Here is a 14390-nt window from a genome sequence, read left to right on the forward strand (position 1 = left end):
TGTTGTTGTCTTGTCTTGTCTTGTCTTGTCTTGTCTTGTCTTGTCTTGTCTTGTCTTGTCTTGTCTTGTCTTGTCTTGTCTTGTCTTGTCTTGTCTTGTCTTGTCTTGTCTTGTCTTGTCTTGTCTTGTCTTGTCTTGTCTTGTCTTGTCTTGTCTTGTCTTGTCTTGTCCTGTCCTGTCTTGTCTTGTCTTGTCTTGTCTTGTCTTGTCTTGTCTTGTCTTGTCTTGTCTTGTCTTGTCTTGCCTTGTCTTGTCTTGTTTTGACTTCTTTTGTTTTGTCTTGTTTTGTCTTGTCTTGTCTTGTCTTGTCCTGTTCTGTCTTGTCTTGTCTTGTCTTGTCTTGTCTGTCATGTGTTGTGTTGTGTTGTGTTGTTGTCTTGTCTTGTCATGTCTTGTCTTGTCTTGTCTTGTCTTGTCTTGTCTTGTCTTGTCTTGTCTTGTCTTGTCTTGTCTTGTCTTGTCTTGTCTTGTCTTGTCTTGTCTTGTCTGTCATGTGTTGTGTTGTGTTGTGTTGTTGTCTTGTCTTGTCATGTCTTGTCTTGTCTTGTCTTGTCTTGTGTTGTCTTGTCTTTTCTTTTCTTTTCTTGTCTTGTCTTGTCTTGTGTTGTCTTGTCTTGTCTTGTCTTGTCTTGTCTTGTCTTGTCTTGTCTTGTCTTGTCTTGTGTTGTCTTGTCTTGTCTTTTCTTTTCTTTTCTTTTCTTTTCTTGTCTTGTCTTGTCTTGTCTTGTCTTGTCTTGTCCTCTTTTGTTTTGTCTTGTTTTGTCTTGTCATGTCTTGTCTTGTCTTGTCATGTCATGTCATGTCGTATGTTGTGTTGTTTTGTCTTGTCTTTTTTTGTTTTGTCTTGTCATGTCTTGTCTTGTCTTGTCTTGTTTTGTCTTGTCTTGCCTTGTCTTGTCTTGTCATGTCATGTCATGTCGTATGTTGTGTTGTTTTGTCTTGTCTTGTTTTGTCTTGTCATGTCTTATCTTGTCTTGTCTTGTCTTGTCTTGTGTTGTCTTGTCTTGTCTTGTCTTGTCTTTTCTTGTCTTGTCTTGTCTTGTCTTGTCTTGTCTTGTCTTGTCTTGTCTTGTCTTGTCTTGTCTTTTCTTGTCTTCTCTTGTCCTGTCTTGTCTTGTCTTGTCTTGTCTTGTCTTGTCTTGTCTTGTCTTGTCTTGTCTTGTCTTGTCTTGTCTTGTCTTGTCTTGTCTTGTCTTGTCTTGTCTTGTCTTGTCTTGTCTTGTCTTGTCTTGTCTTGTGTTGTCTTGTCTTGTCTTTTCTTTTCTTTTCTTTTCTTTTCTTTTCTTTTCTTTTCTTGTCTTGTCTTGTCTTGTCTTGTCTTGTCTTGTCCTCTTTTGTTTTGTCTTGTTTTGTCTTGTCATGTCTTGTCTTGTCTTGTCATGTCATGTCATGTCGTATGTTGTGTTGTTTTGTCTTGTCTTTTTTTGTTTTGTCTTGTCATGTCTTGTCTTGTCTTGTCTTGTTTTGTCTTGTCTTGCCTTGTCTTGTCTTGTCATGTCATGTCATGTCGTATGTTGTGTTGTTTTGTCTTGTTTTGTCTTGTCATGTCTTATCTTGTCTTGTCTTGTCTTGTCTTGTGTTGTCTTGTCTTGTCTTGTCTTGTCTTTTCTTTTCTTGTCTTGTCTTGTCTTGTCTTGTCTTGTCTTGTCTTGTCTTGTCTTGTCTTGTCTTGTCTTGTCTTTTCTTGTCTTCTCTTGTCCTGTCTTGTCTTGTCTTGTCTTGTCTTGTCTTGTCTTGTCTTGTCTTGTCTTGTCTTGTCTTGTCTTGTCTTGTCTTGTCTTGTCTTGTCTTGTCTTGTCTTGTCTTGTCTTGTCTTGTCTTGTCTTGTCTTGTCTTGTCTTGTCTTGTCTTGTCTTGTCTTGTCTTGTCTTGTCTTGTCTTGTCTTGTCTTGTCTTGTCTTGTCTTGTCTTGTCTTGTCTTGTCTTGTCTTGTCTTGTCTTGTCTTGTCTTGTCTTGTCTTGTCTTGTCTTGTCTTGTCTTGTCTTGTCTTGTCTTGTCTTGTCTTGTCTTGTCTTGTCTTGTCTTGTCTTGTCTTGTCTTGTCTTGTCTTGTCTTGTCTTGTCTTGTCTTGTCTTGTCTTGTCTTGTCTTGTCTTGTCTTGTCTTGTCTTGTCTTGTCTTGTCTTGTCTTGTCTTGTCTTGTCTTGTCTTGTCTTGTCTTGTCTTGTCTTGTCTTGTCTTGTCCTGTTCTGTCTTGTCTTGTCTTGTCTTGTCTTGTCTTGTCTTGTCTGTCATGTCATGTCATGTCATGTCATGTGTTGTGTTGTGTTGTGTTGTTGTCTTGTCTTGTCATGTCTTGTCTTGTCTTGTCTTGTCTTGTCTTGTCTTGTCTTGTCTTGTCTTGTCTTGTCTTGTCTTGTCTTGTCTTGTCTTGTCTTGTCCTCTTTTGTTTTGTCTTGTCTTGTCTTTTCTTTTCTTGTCTTGTCTTGTCTTGTCTTGTCTTGTGTTGTCTTGTCTTGTCTTTTCTTTTCTTGTCTTGTCTTGTTTTGTTTTGTCTTGTCTTGTCTTGTCTTGTCTTGTCTTGTCTTGTCTTGTCTTTTCTTTTCTTGTCTTGTCTTTCTTGTCTTGTCTTGTCATGTCTTGTCTTGTCTTGTCTTGTCTTGTCTTGTCTTGTCTTGTCTTGTCTTGTCTTGTCTTGTGTTGTCTTGTCTTTTCTTTTCTTTTCTTGTCTTGTGTTGTCTTGTCTTGTCTTGTCTTGTCTTGTCTTGTCTTGTCTTGTCTTGTCTTGTCTTGTCTTGTCTTGTCTTGTCTTGTCTTGTCTTGTCTTGTCTTGTCTTGTCTTGTCTTGTCTTGTCTTGTCTTGTCTTGTCCTGTCCTGTCTTGTCTTGTCTTGTCTTGTCTTGTCTTGTCTTGTCTTGTCTTGTCTTGTCTTGTCTTGTCTTGTCTTGTCTTGTCTTGTCTTGTCTTGTCTTGTCTTGTCTTGTCTTGTCTTGTCTTGTCTTGTCTTGTCTTGTCTTGTCTTGTCTTGTCTTGTCTTGTCTTGTCTTGTCTTGTCTTGTCTTGTCTTGTCTTGTCTTGTCTTGTCTTGTCTTGTCTTGTCTTGTCTTGTCTTGTCTTGTCTTGTCTTGTCTTGTCTTGTCTTGTCTTGTCTTGTCCTGTTCTGTCTTGTCTTGTCTTGTCTTGTCTTGTCTGTCATGTCTTTTCTTGTCTTGTCTTGTCTTGTCTTGTGTTGTCTTGTCTTGTCTTTTCTTTTCTTTTCTTTTCTTGTCTTGTCTTGTCTTGTCTTGTCTTGTCATGTCTTGTCTTGTCTTGTCTTGTCTTGTCTTGTCTTGTCTTGTCTTGTCTTGTCTTGTCTTGTCTTGTCTTGTCTTGTCTTGTCTTGTCTTGTCTTGTCTTGTCTTGTCTTGTCTTGTCTTGTCTTGTCTTGTCTTGTCTTGTCTTGTCTTGTCTTGTCTTGTCTTGTCTTGTCTTGTCTTGTCTTGTCTTGTCTTGTCTTGTCTTGTCTTGTCTTGTCTTGTCTTGTCTTGTCTTGTCTTGTCTTGTCTTGTCTTGTCTTGTCTTGTCTTGTCTTGTCTTGTCTTGTCTTGTCTTGTCTTGTCTTGTCTTGTCCTCTTTTGTTTTGTCTTGTCTTGTCTTGTCTTGTCTTGTCTTTTCTTTTCCTGTCTTGTCTTGTCTTGTCTTGTCTTGTGTTGTCTTGTCTTGTCTTTTCTTTTCTTGTCTTGTCTTGTTTTGTTTTGTCTTGTCTTGTCTTGTCTTGTCTTGTCTTGTCTTGTCTTTTCTTTTCTTGTCTTGTCTTGTCTTGTCTTGTCTTGTCTTGTTATGTCATGCCATGTCGTATGTTGTGTTGTTTTGTCTTGTCTTGTTTTGTCTTGTCATGTCTTATCTTGTCTTGTCTTGTTATGTCATGCCATGTCGTATGTTGTGTTGTTGTCTTGTCATGTCATGTCTTGTCTTGTCTTGTCTTGTCTTGTCTTGTCTTGTCTTGTCTTGTCTTGTCTTGTCTTGTTTTGTGTTGTCTTGTCTTGTCTTGTCTTTTCTTGTCTTGTCTTGTCTTGTCTTGTCTTGTCTTGTCTTGTCTTGTCTTGTCTTGTCTTGTCTTGTCTTGTCTTGTCTTGTCTTGTCTTGTCTTGTCTTGTCTTGTCTTGTCTTGTCTTGTCTTGTCTTGTCTTGTCTTGTCTTGTCTTGTCTTGTCTTGTCTTGTCTTGTCTTTTCTTTTCTTTTCTTTTCTTGTCTTGTCTTGTCTTGTCTTGTGTTGTCTTGTCTTGTCTTTTCTTTTCTTTTCTTTTCTTTTCTTGTCTTGTCTTGTCTTGTCTTGTCTTGTCATGTCTTGTCTTGTCTTGTCTTGTCTTGTCTTGTCTTGTCTTGTCTTGTCTTGTCTTGTCTTGTCTTGTCTTGTCTTGTCTTGTCTTGTCTTGTCTTGTCTTGTCTTGTCTTGTCTTGTCTTGTCTTGTCTTGTCTTGTCTTGTCTTGTCTTGTCTTGTCTTGTCTTGTCTTGTCTTGTCTTGTCTTGTTTTGTTTTGTCTTGTCTTGTCTTGTCTTGTCTTGTCTTGTCTTGTCATGTCTTATCTTGTCTTATCTTGTCTTGTCTTGTTTTGTCTTGTCTTGTCTTGTCTTGTCTTTTCTTGTCTTGTCTTGTCTTGTCTTGTTTTGTCTTGTCTTGTCTTGCCTTGTCTTGTATTGTCTTGTCTTTTCTTGTCTTGTCTTGTCTTGTCTTGTCTTGTCTTGTCTTGTCTTGTCCTGTTCTGTCTTGTCATGTCACGTCATGTCTTGTCTTGTCTTGTCTTGTCTTGTCTTGTCTTGCCTTGTCTTGTGTTGTCTTGTCTTGTCTTGTATTGTCTTGTCTTGTCTTGTCTTGTCTTGTCTTGTCTTGTCTTGTCTTGTCTTGCCTTGCCTTGTCTTGTATTGTCTTGTCTTGTCATGTCTTGTCTTGTCTTGTCTTGTCTTGTCTTGTCTTGTCTTGTCTTGTCTTGTCTTGTCTTGTCTTGTCTTGTCTTGTCTTGTCTTGTCTTGTTATGTCATGCCATGTCGTATGTTGTGTTGTTTTGTCTTGTCTTGTTTTGTCTTGTCATGTCTTATCTTGTCTTGTCTTGTCTTGTCTTGTTTTGTCTTGTCTTGTCTTGTCATGTCTTGTCATGTCTTGTCATGTCTTGTCTTGTCTTGTCTTGTCTTGTCTCTTGTCATGTCTTATCTTGTCTTGTCTTGTCTTGTTTTGCCTTGTCTTGTCTGGTCTTGTCTTGTCTTGTCCTGTCCTGTCGTGTCATGTGTTGTTTTGTCTTGTCTTTTCTTGTCTTGTCTTGTCTTGTCTTGTTTTGTCTTGTCTTGTCTTGTCTTGTCTTGTCTTGTCTTGTCTTGTTTTGTCTTGTCTTGTCTTGTCTTGTCCTGTCTTGTCTTGTCTTGTCTTGTCTTGTCTTGTCTTGTCTTGTCTTGTCTTGTCTTGTCATGTCATGTCATGTCATGTCGTATGTTGTGTTGTCTTGTCTTGTCTTGTCTTGTCTTGTCTTCTCTTGTCTTGTCTTGTCTTGTCTTGTCTTGTGTTGTCTTGTCTTGTCTTGTCTTGTCTTGTCTTGTCTTGTCTTGTCTTGTCTTGTCTTGTCTTGTCTTGTCTTGTCTTGTCTTGTCTTGTCTTGTCTTGTCTTGTCTTGTCTTGTCTTGTCTTGTCTTGTCTTGTCTTGTCTTGTCTTGTCTTGTCATGTGTTGTTTTGTCTTGTCTGGTCTTGCCTTGTCTTGTCTTGTCTTGTATTGTCTTGTCTTGTCTTGTCTTGTCTTGTCTTGTCTTGTCTTGTCTTGTCATGTCATGTCATGTCATGTCGTATGTTGTATTGTCTTGTCTTGTCTTGTCTTGTCTTGTCTTCTCTTGTCTTGTCTTGTCTTGTCTTGTGTTGTCTTGTGTTGTCTTGTCTTGTCTTGTCTTGTCTTGTCTTGTCTTGTCTTGTCTTGTTTTGTCTTGTCTTGTCTTGTCTTGTCTTGTCTTGTCTTGTCTTGTCTTGTGTTGTCTTGTCTTGTCTTGTCTTGTTTTGCCTTGTCTTTTCTTGTCTTGTCTTGCCATATCTTGTCTTGTCTTGTCTTGTCTTGTCTTGTCTTGTTTTGCCTTGTCTTTTCTTGTCTTGTCTTGTCTTGTCTTGTCTTGTCTTGTCTTGTCTTGTCTTGTCTTGTCTTGTCTTGTCTTGTCTTATCTTGTCCTGTCTTGTCTTGTCTTGTCTTGTCTTGTCTTGTCTTGTCTTGTCATGTGTTGTTTTGTCTTGTCTGGTCTTGCCTTGTCTTGTCTTGTCTTGTATTGTCTTGTCTTGTCTTGTCTTGTCATGTCATGTCTTGTCTTGTCTTGTCTTGTCTTGTCCTGTTCTGTCTTGTCTTGTCATGTCATGTTATTTCATGTGTTGTTTTGTCTTGTCTTGTCTTCTTTTGTCTTGTCTTGTGTTGTATTGTCTTGTCTTTTCTTTTATTGTCTTGTCTTGTCTTGTCTTGTCTTGTCTTGTCTTGTCTTGTCTTGTCTTGTCTTGTCTTGTCTTGTCCTGTTCTGTCTTGTCTTGTCTTGTCATGTCATGTCATGTCATGTGTTGTTTTGTCTTGTCTTGTCTTGTTTTGTCTTGTCTTGTCTTGTATTGTATTGTCTTGTCTTGTCTTGTCTTGTCTTGTCTTGTCTTGTCTTGTCTTGTCTTGTCTTCTCTTGTCTTGTCTTGGCTTTTCTTGTCTTGTCTTGTCTTGTCTTGTCTTGTCTTGTCTTGTCTTGTCTTGTCTTGTCTTGTCTTGTCTTGTCTTGTCTTGTCTTGTCTTGTCTTGCCTTGCTTTGTCTTGTCTTGTCTTGTCTTGTCTTGTCTTGTCTTGTCTTGTCTTGTCTTTTCTTTTCTTGTCTTGTCTTGTCTTGTATTGTCTTGTCTTGTCTTGTCTTGTCTTGTCTTGTCCTGTTCTGTCTTGTCATGTCATGTCATGTCATGTGTTGTTTTGTCTTGCCTTGTCTTGCCTTGTCTTGTCTTGTCTTGTCTTGTATTGTCTTGTCTTGTCTTGTCCTGTCTTGTCTTGTCTTGTCTTGTCTTGTCTTGTCTTGTCTTGTCTTGTCTTGTCTTGTCTTGTCTTGTCTTGTCTTGCCTTGTCTTGCCTTGTCTTGTCTTTTCTTGTCTTGTCTTGTCTTGTCTTGTCTTGTCTTGTCTTGTCCTGTTCTGTCTTGTCATGTCATGTCATGTCTTGTCTTGTCATGTCATGTCTTGTCTTGTCTTGTCTTGTCTTGCCTTGTCTTGTGTTGTCTTGTCTTGTATTGTATTGTCTTGTCTTGTCTTGTCTTGTCTTGTCTTGTCTTGTCTTGCCTTGCCTTGTCTTGTATTGTCTTGTCTTTTCTTGTCTTGTCTTGTCTTGTCTTGTCTTGTCTTGTCTTGTCTTGTCCTGTTCTGTCTTGTCATGTCATGTCTTGTCTTGTCTTGTCTTGTCTTGTCTTGCCTTGTCTTGTGTTGTCTTGTCTTGTCTTGTATTGTCTTGTCTTGTCTTGTCTTGTCTTGTCCTGTTCTGTCTTGTCATTTCATGTCATGTCTTGTCTTGTCTTGTCATGTCTTGTCTTGTCTTGTCTTGTTTTGTCTTGTCATGTCTTGTTTTGTCTTGTCCTGTCTTGTCTTGTCTTGTCTTGTCTTGTCTTGTCTTGTCTTGTCTTGTCTTGTCTTGTCCTGTCTTGTCTTGTCTTGTCTTGTCTTGTCTTGTCTTGTCTTGTCTTGTCTTGTCTTGTCTTGTCCTGTCTTGTCTTGTCTTGTCTTGTCTTGTCTTGTCTTGTCTTGTCTTGTCTTGTCTTGTCTTGTCTTGTCTTGCCTTGTCTTGTCTTGTCTTTTCTTTTCTTGTCTTGTCTTGTCTTGTCTTGTCCTGTTCTGTCTTGTCATGTCATGTCATGTCATGTGTTGTTTTGTCTTGCCTTGTTTTGTCTTGTCATGTCTTATCTTGTCTTGTCTTGTTATGTCATGCCATGTCGTATGTTGTGTTGTTTTGTCTTGTCTTGTTTTGTCTTGTCATGTCTTATCTTGTCTTGTCTTGTTATGTCATGCCATGTCGTATGTTGTGTTGTTGTCTTGTCATGTCATGTCTTGTCTTGTCTTGTCTTGTCTTGTCTTGTCTTGTCTTGTCTTGTTTTGTGTTGTCTTGTCTTGTCTTGTCTTGTCTTGTCTTGTCTTGTCTTGTCTTGTCTTGTCTTGTCTTGTCTTGTCTTGTCTTGTCTTGTCTTGTCTTGTCTTGTCTTGTCTTGTCTTGTCTTGTGTTGTCTTGTCTTGTCTTGTCTTTTCTTTTCTTTTCTTTTCTTGTCTTGTCTTGTCTTGTCTTGTCTTGTGTTGTCTTGTCTTGTCTTTTCTTTTCTTTTCTTTTCTTGTCTTGTCTTGTCTTGTCTTGTCTTGTCATGTCTTGTCTTGTCTTGTCTTGTCTTGTCTTGTCTTGTCTTGTCTTGTCTTGTCTTGTCCTGTCTTGTCTTGTCTTGTCTTGTCTTGTCTTGTCTTGTCTTGTCTTGTCTTGTCTTGTCTTGTCTTGTCTTGTCTTGTCTTGTCTTGTCTTGTCTTGTCTTGTCTTGTCTTGTCTTGTCTTGTCTTGTCTTGTCTTGTCTTGTCTTGTCTTGTCTTGTTTTGTTTTGTCTTGTCTTGTCTTGTCTTGTCTTGTCTGGTCATGTCTTATCTTGTCTTATCTTGTCTTGTCTTGTTTTGTCTTGTCTTGTCTTGTCTTGTCTTTTCTTGTCTTGTCTTGTCTTGTCTTGTCTTGTCTTGTCTTGTCTTGTCTTGTCTTGTCTTGTCTTGTCTTGTCTTGTCTTTTCTTTTCTTGTCTTGTCTTGTCTTGTATTGTCTTGTCTTGTCTTGTCTTGTCTTGTCCTGTTCTGTCTTGTCATGTCATGTCATGTCATGTGTTGTTTTGTCTTGCCTTGTTTTGTCTTGTCATGTCTTATCTTGTCTTGTCTTGTTATGTCATGCCATGTCGTATGTTGTGTTGTTTTGTCTTGTCTTGTTTTGTCTTGTCATGTCTTATCTTGTCTTGTCTTGTTATGTCATGCCATGTCGTATGTTGTGTTGTTGTCTTGTCATGTCATGTCTTGTCTTTTCTTGTCTTGTCTTGTCTTGTCTTGTCTTGTTTTGTGTTGTCTTGTCTTGTCTTGTCTTTTCTTGTCTTGTCTTGTCTTGTCTTGTCTTGTCTTGTCTTGTCTTGTCTTGTCTTGTCTTGTCTTGTCTTGTCTTGTCTTGTCTTGTCTTGTCTTGTCTTGTCTTGTCTTGTCTTGTCTTGTCTTGTCTTGTCTTGTCTTGTCTTGTCTTGTCTTGTCTTGTCTTGTCTTGTCTTGTCTTGTCTTGTCTTGTCTTGTGTTGTCTTGTCTTGTCTTGTCTTGTCTTTTCTTTTCTTTTCTTTTCTTGTCTTGTCTTGTCTTGTGTTGTCTTGTCTTGTCTTTTCTTTTCTTTTCTTTTCTTGTCTTGTCTTGTCTTGTCTTGTCTTGTCGTGTCTTGTCTTGTCTTGTCTTGTCTTGTCTTGTCTTGTCTTGTCTTGTCTTGTCTTGTCTTGTCTTGTCTTGTCTTGTCTTGTCTTGTCTTGTCTTGTCTTGTCTTGTCTTGTCTTGTCTTGTCTTGTCTTGTCTTGTTTTGTTTTGTCTTGTCTTGTCTTGTCTTGTCTTGTCTTGTCATGTCTTATCTTGTCTTATCTTGTCTTGTCTTGTTTTGTCTTGTCTTGTCTTGTCTTGTCTTTTCTTGTCTTGTCTTGTCTTGTCTTGTTTTGTCTTGTCTTGTCTTGCCTTGTCTTGTATTGTCTTGTCTTTTCTTGTCTTGTCTTGTCTTGTCTTGTCTTGTCTTGTCTTGTCCTGTTCTGTCTTGTCATGTCATGTCATGTCTTGTCTTGTCTTGTCTTGTCTTGTCTTGTCTTGTCTTGCCTTGTCTTGTGTTGTCTTGTCTTGTATTGTATTGTCTTGTCTTGTCTTGTCTTGTCTTGTCTTGTCTTGTCTTGTCTTGTCTTGCCTTGCCTTGTCTTGTATTGTCTTGTCTTGTCATGTCTTGTCTTGTCTTGTCTTGTCTTGTCTTGTCTTGTCTTGTCTTGTCTTGTCTTGTCTTGTGTTGTCTTGTCTTGTCTTGTCTTGTCTTGTCTTGTCTTGTCTTGTCTTGTCTTGTCTTGTCTTGTTATGTCATGCCATGTCGTATGTTGTGTTGTTTTGTCTTGTCTTGTTTTGTCTTGTCATGTCTTATCTTGTCTTGTCTTGTCTTGTCTTGTCTTGTCTTGTTTTGTCTTGTCTTGTCTTGTCATGTCTTGTCATGTCTTGTCATGTCTTGTCTTGTCTTGTCTTGTCTTGTCTTGTCTTGTTTTTCTTGTCATGTCTTATCTTGTCTTGTCTTGTCTTGTTTTGCCTTGTCTTGTCTGGTCTTGTCTTGTCTTGTCCTGTCCTGTCGTGTCATGTGTTGTTTTGTCTTGTCTTTTCTTGTCTTGTCTTGTCTTGTCTTGTTTTGTCTTGTTTTGTCTTGTCTTGTCTTGTCTTGTCTTGTCTTGTCTTGTCTTGTCTTGTTTTGTCTTGTCTTGTCTTGTCTTGTCCTGTCCTGTCTTGTCTTGTTATGTCATGTCATGTCATGTCATGTGTTGTTTTGTCTTGTCTTGTCTTGTCTTGTCTTGTCTTGTCTTGTCTTGTCTTGTCTTGTCTTGTCTTGTCTTGTCTTGTCTTGTCTTGTCTTGTCTTGTCTTGTCTTGTCTTGTCTTTTCTTGTCTTGTCTTGTCTTGTCTTGTCATGTCATGTCATGTCGTATGTTGTGTTGTCTTGTCTTGTCTTGTCTTGTCTTGTCTTGTCTTGTCTTGTCTTGACTTGTCTTGTTTTGTCTTGTCTTGTCTTGTCTTGTCTTGTCTTGTCTTGTCTTGTCTTGTCTTGTCTTGTCTTGTCTTGTCTTGTCTTGTCTTGTCTTGTCTTGTCTTGTCTTGTCTTGTCTTGTCATGTCTTGTCTTGTCTTGTCTTGTCTTGTCTTGTCTTGTCTTGTCTTGTCTTTTCTTGTCTTGTCTTGTCTTGTCCTGTCTTGTCTTGTCTTGTCTTGTCTTGTCTTGTCTTGTCTTGTCTTGTCTTGTCTTGTCTTGTCTTGTCTTGTCTTGTCATGTCATGTCATGTCGTATGTTGTGTTGTCTTGTCTTGTCTTGTCTTGTCTTCTCTTGTCTTGTCTTGTCTTGTCTTGTCATGTCTTGTCTTGTCTTGTCTTGTCTTGTCTTGTCTTGTCTTGTCTTGTCTTGTCTTGTCTTGTCTTGTCTTGTCTTGTCATGTCATGTCATGTCGTATGTTGTGTTGTTTTGTCTTGTCCTGTTTTGTCTTGTCATGTCTTATCTTGTCTTGTCTTGTGGTGTCTTGTCTTGTCGTGTCTTGTCTTGTGTTGTCTTGTCTGGTCTTATCTTGTCTTGTCTTGTCTTGTCTTCTTTTGTTTTGTCTTGTCTTGTCTTGTCATGTCATGTCATGTCGTATGTTCTGTTGTTTTGTCTTGTCTTGTTTTGTCTTGTCATGTCTTGTTTTGTCTTGTCCTGTCTTGTCTTGTCTTGTCTTGTCTTGTCTTGTCTTGTCTTGTCTTGTCTTGTCCTGTCTTGTCTTGTCTTGTCTTGTCTTGTCTTGTCTTGTCTTGTCTTGTCTTGTCTTGTCCTGTCTTGTCTTGTCTTGTCTTGTCTTGTCTTGTCTTGTCTTGTCTTGTCTTGTCTTGTCTTGTCTTGTCTTGTCTTGTCTTGTCTTGTCTTGTCTTGCCTTGCTTTGTCTTGTCTTGTCTTGTCTTGTCTTGTCTTGTCTTGTCTTGTCTTGTCTTGTCTTTTCTTTTCTTGTCTTGTCTTGTCTTGTATTGTCTTGTCTTGTCTTGTCTTGTCTTGTCTTGTCCTGTTCTGTCTTGTCATGTCATGTCATGTCATGTGTTGTTTTGTCTTGCCTTGTCTTGCCTTGTCTTGTCTTGTCTTGTCTTGTATTGTCTTGTCTTGTCTTGTCCTGTCTTGTCTTGTCTTGTCTTGTCTTGTCTTGTCTTGTCTTGTCTTGTCTTGTCTTGTCTTGTCTTGTCTTGCCTTGTCTTGTATTGTGTTGTCTTGTCTTGTATTGTATTGTCTTGTCTTGTCTTGTCTTGTCTTGTCTTGTCTTGTCTTGTCTTGCCTTGCCTTGTCTTGTATTGTCTTGTCTTTTCTTGTCTTGTCTTGTCTTGTCTTGTCTTGTCTTGTCTTGTCCTGTTCTGTCTTGTCATGTCATGTCTTGTCTTGTCTTGTCTTGTCTTGTCTTGCCTTGTCTTGTGTTGTCTTGTCTTGTCTTGTATTGTCTTGTCTTGTCTTGTCCTGTTCTGTCTTGTCATTTCATGTCATGTCTTGTCTTGTCTTGTCATGTCTTGTCTTGTCTTGTCTTGTCTTGTTTTGTCTTGTCATGTGTTGTTTTGTCTTGTCCTGTCTTGTCTTGTCTTGTCTTGTCTTGTCTTGTCTTGTCTTGTCTTGTCTTGTCTTGTCTTGTCTTGTCTTGTCCTGTCTTGTCTTGTCTTGTCTTGTCTTGTCTTGTCTTGTCTTGTCTTGTCTTGTCTTGTCCTGTCTTGTCTTGTCTTGTCTTGTCTTGTCTTGTCTTGTCTCATCTTGTCTTGTCTTGTCTTGTCTTGTCTTGTCTTGGTTTGCCTTGCTTTGTCTTGTCTTGTCTTGTCTTGTCTTGTCTTGTCTTGTCTTGTCTTTTCTTTTCTTGTGTTGTCTTGTCTTGTATTGTCTTGTCTTGTCTTGTCTTGCCTTGTCCTGTTCTGTCTTGTCATGTCATGTCATGTCATGTGTTGTTTTGTCTTGCCTTGTCTTGCCTTGTCTTGTCTTGTCTTGTCTTGTATTGTCTTGTCTTGTCTTGTTTTGTCTTGTCTTGTCTTGTCTTGTCTTGTCTTGTCTTGTCTTGTCTTGTCTTGTCTTGTCCTGTCTTGTCTTGTCTTGTCTTGTCTTGTCTTGTCTTGTCTTGTCCTGTCTTGTCTTGTCTTGTCTTGTCTTGTGTTGTCTTGTGTTGTCTTGTCTTATCTTGTCTTTTCTTGTCTTGTCTTGTTTTGTGTTGTCTTGTCTTGTCTTGTATTGTCTTCTCTTGTCTTGTCTTGTCTTGTCTTGTCTTGTCTTGTCTTGTCTTGTCTTGTCTTGTCTTGTCTTGTCTTGTCTTGTCTTGTCTTGTCTTGTCTTGTCTTGTCTTGTCATGTCATGTCATGTCATGTCATGTGTTGTTTTGTCTTGTCTTGTCTTGTTTTGTCTTGTCTTGTCTTGTATTGTCTTGTCTTGTCTTGTCTTGTCTTGTCTTTTCTTTTCTTGTCTTGTCTTGTCTTGTATTGTCTTGTCTTGTCTTGTCTTGTCTTGTCCTGTTCTGTCTTGTCATGTCATGTCATGTGTTGTTTTGTCTTGCCTTGTCTTGCCTTGTCTTGTCTTGTCTTGTCTTGTATTGTCTTGTCTTGTCTTGTCTTTTCTTTTCTTGTCTTTTCTTGTCTTTTCTTGTCTTGTCTTGTGTTGTGTTATCTTGTCTTGTTTTGTCTTGTCTTGTCTTGTCTTGTCTTGTCTTGTCTTGTCTTGTATTGTCTTGTCTTGTCTTGTCTTGTCTTGTCTTGTCTTGTCTTGTCTTGTCTTCTCTTGTCTTGTCTTGTCTTGTCTTGTCTTGTCTTGTCTTGTCTTCTCTTGTCTTGTGTTGTGTTATCTTGTCTTGTTTTGTCTTGTCTTGTCTTGTCTTGTCTTGTCTTGTCTTGTCTTGTCTTGTCTTGTCTTGTCTTGTCTTGTCTTGTCTTCTCTTGTCTTGTCTTGTCTTGTCTTGTCTTGTCTTGTCTTCTCTTGTCTTGTCTTGTCTTGTCTTGTCTTGTCTTGTCTTGTCTTGTCTTGTCTTGTCTTGTATTGTCTTGTCTTGTCTTGTCTTTTCTTTTCTTGTCTTTTCTTGTCTTGTCTTTTCTTGTCTTGTCTTGTCTTGTCTTTTCTTGTCTTGTCTTGTCTTTTCTTGTCTTGTCTTGTCTTGTCTTGTCTTGTCTTGTCTTGTCTTGTCTTGTCTTGTCTTGTCTTGTCTTGTCTTGTATTGTCTTGTCTTGTCTTGTCTTTTCTTTTCTTGTCTTTTCTTGTCTTTTCTTGTCTTGTCTTTTCTTGTCTTGTCTTGTGTTGTGTTATCTTGTCTTGTTTTGTCTTGTCTTGTCTTGTCTTGTCTTGTCTTGTATTGTCTTGTCTTGTCTTGTCTTGTCTTGTCTTGTCTTGTCTTGTCTTGTCTTGTCTTCTCTTGTCTTGTCTTGTCTTGTCTTGTCTTGTCTTGTCTTGTCTTGTCATGTCATGTCATGTCGTATGTTGTGTTGTTTTGTCTTGTCTTGTTTTGTCTTGTCTTGTCTTGTCTTGTCTTTTCTTGTCTTGTCTTGTCTTGTCTTGTCTTGTCTTGTCTTGTCTTGTCTTGTCTTCTCTTGTCTTGTCTTGTCTTGTCTTGTCATGTCTTGTCTTGTCTTGTCTTGTCTTGTCTTGTCATGTCATGTCATGTCGTATGTTGTGTTGTTTTGTCTTGTCTTGTTTTGTCT

This window comes from Zeugodacus cucurbitae, chromosome X (genome assembly GCF_028554725.1).
Source record: "Zeugodacus cucurbitae isolate PBARC_wt_2022May chromosome X, idZeuCucr1.2, whole genome shotgun sequence".
NCBI classification, from domain to species: domain Eukaryota; kingdom Metazoa; phylum Arthropoda; class Insecta; order Diptera; family Tephritidae; genus Zeugodacus; species Zeugodacus cucurbitae.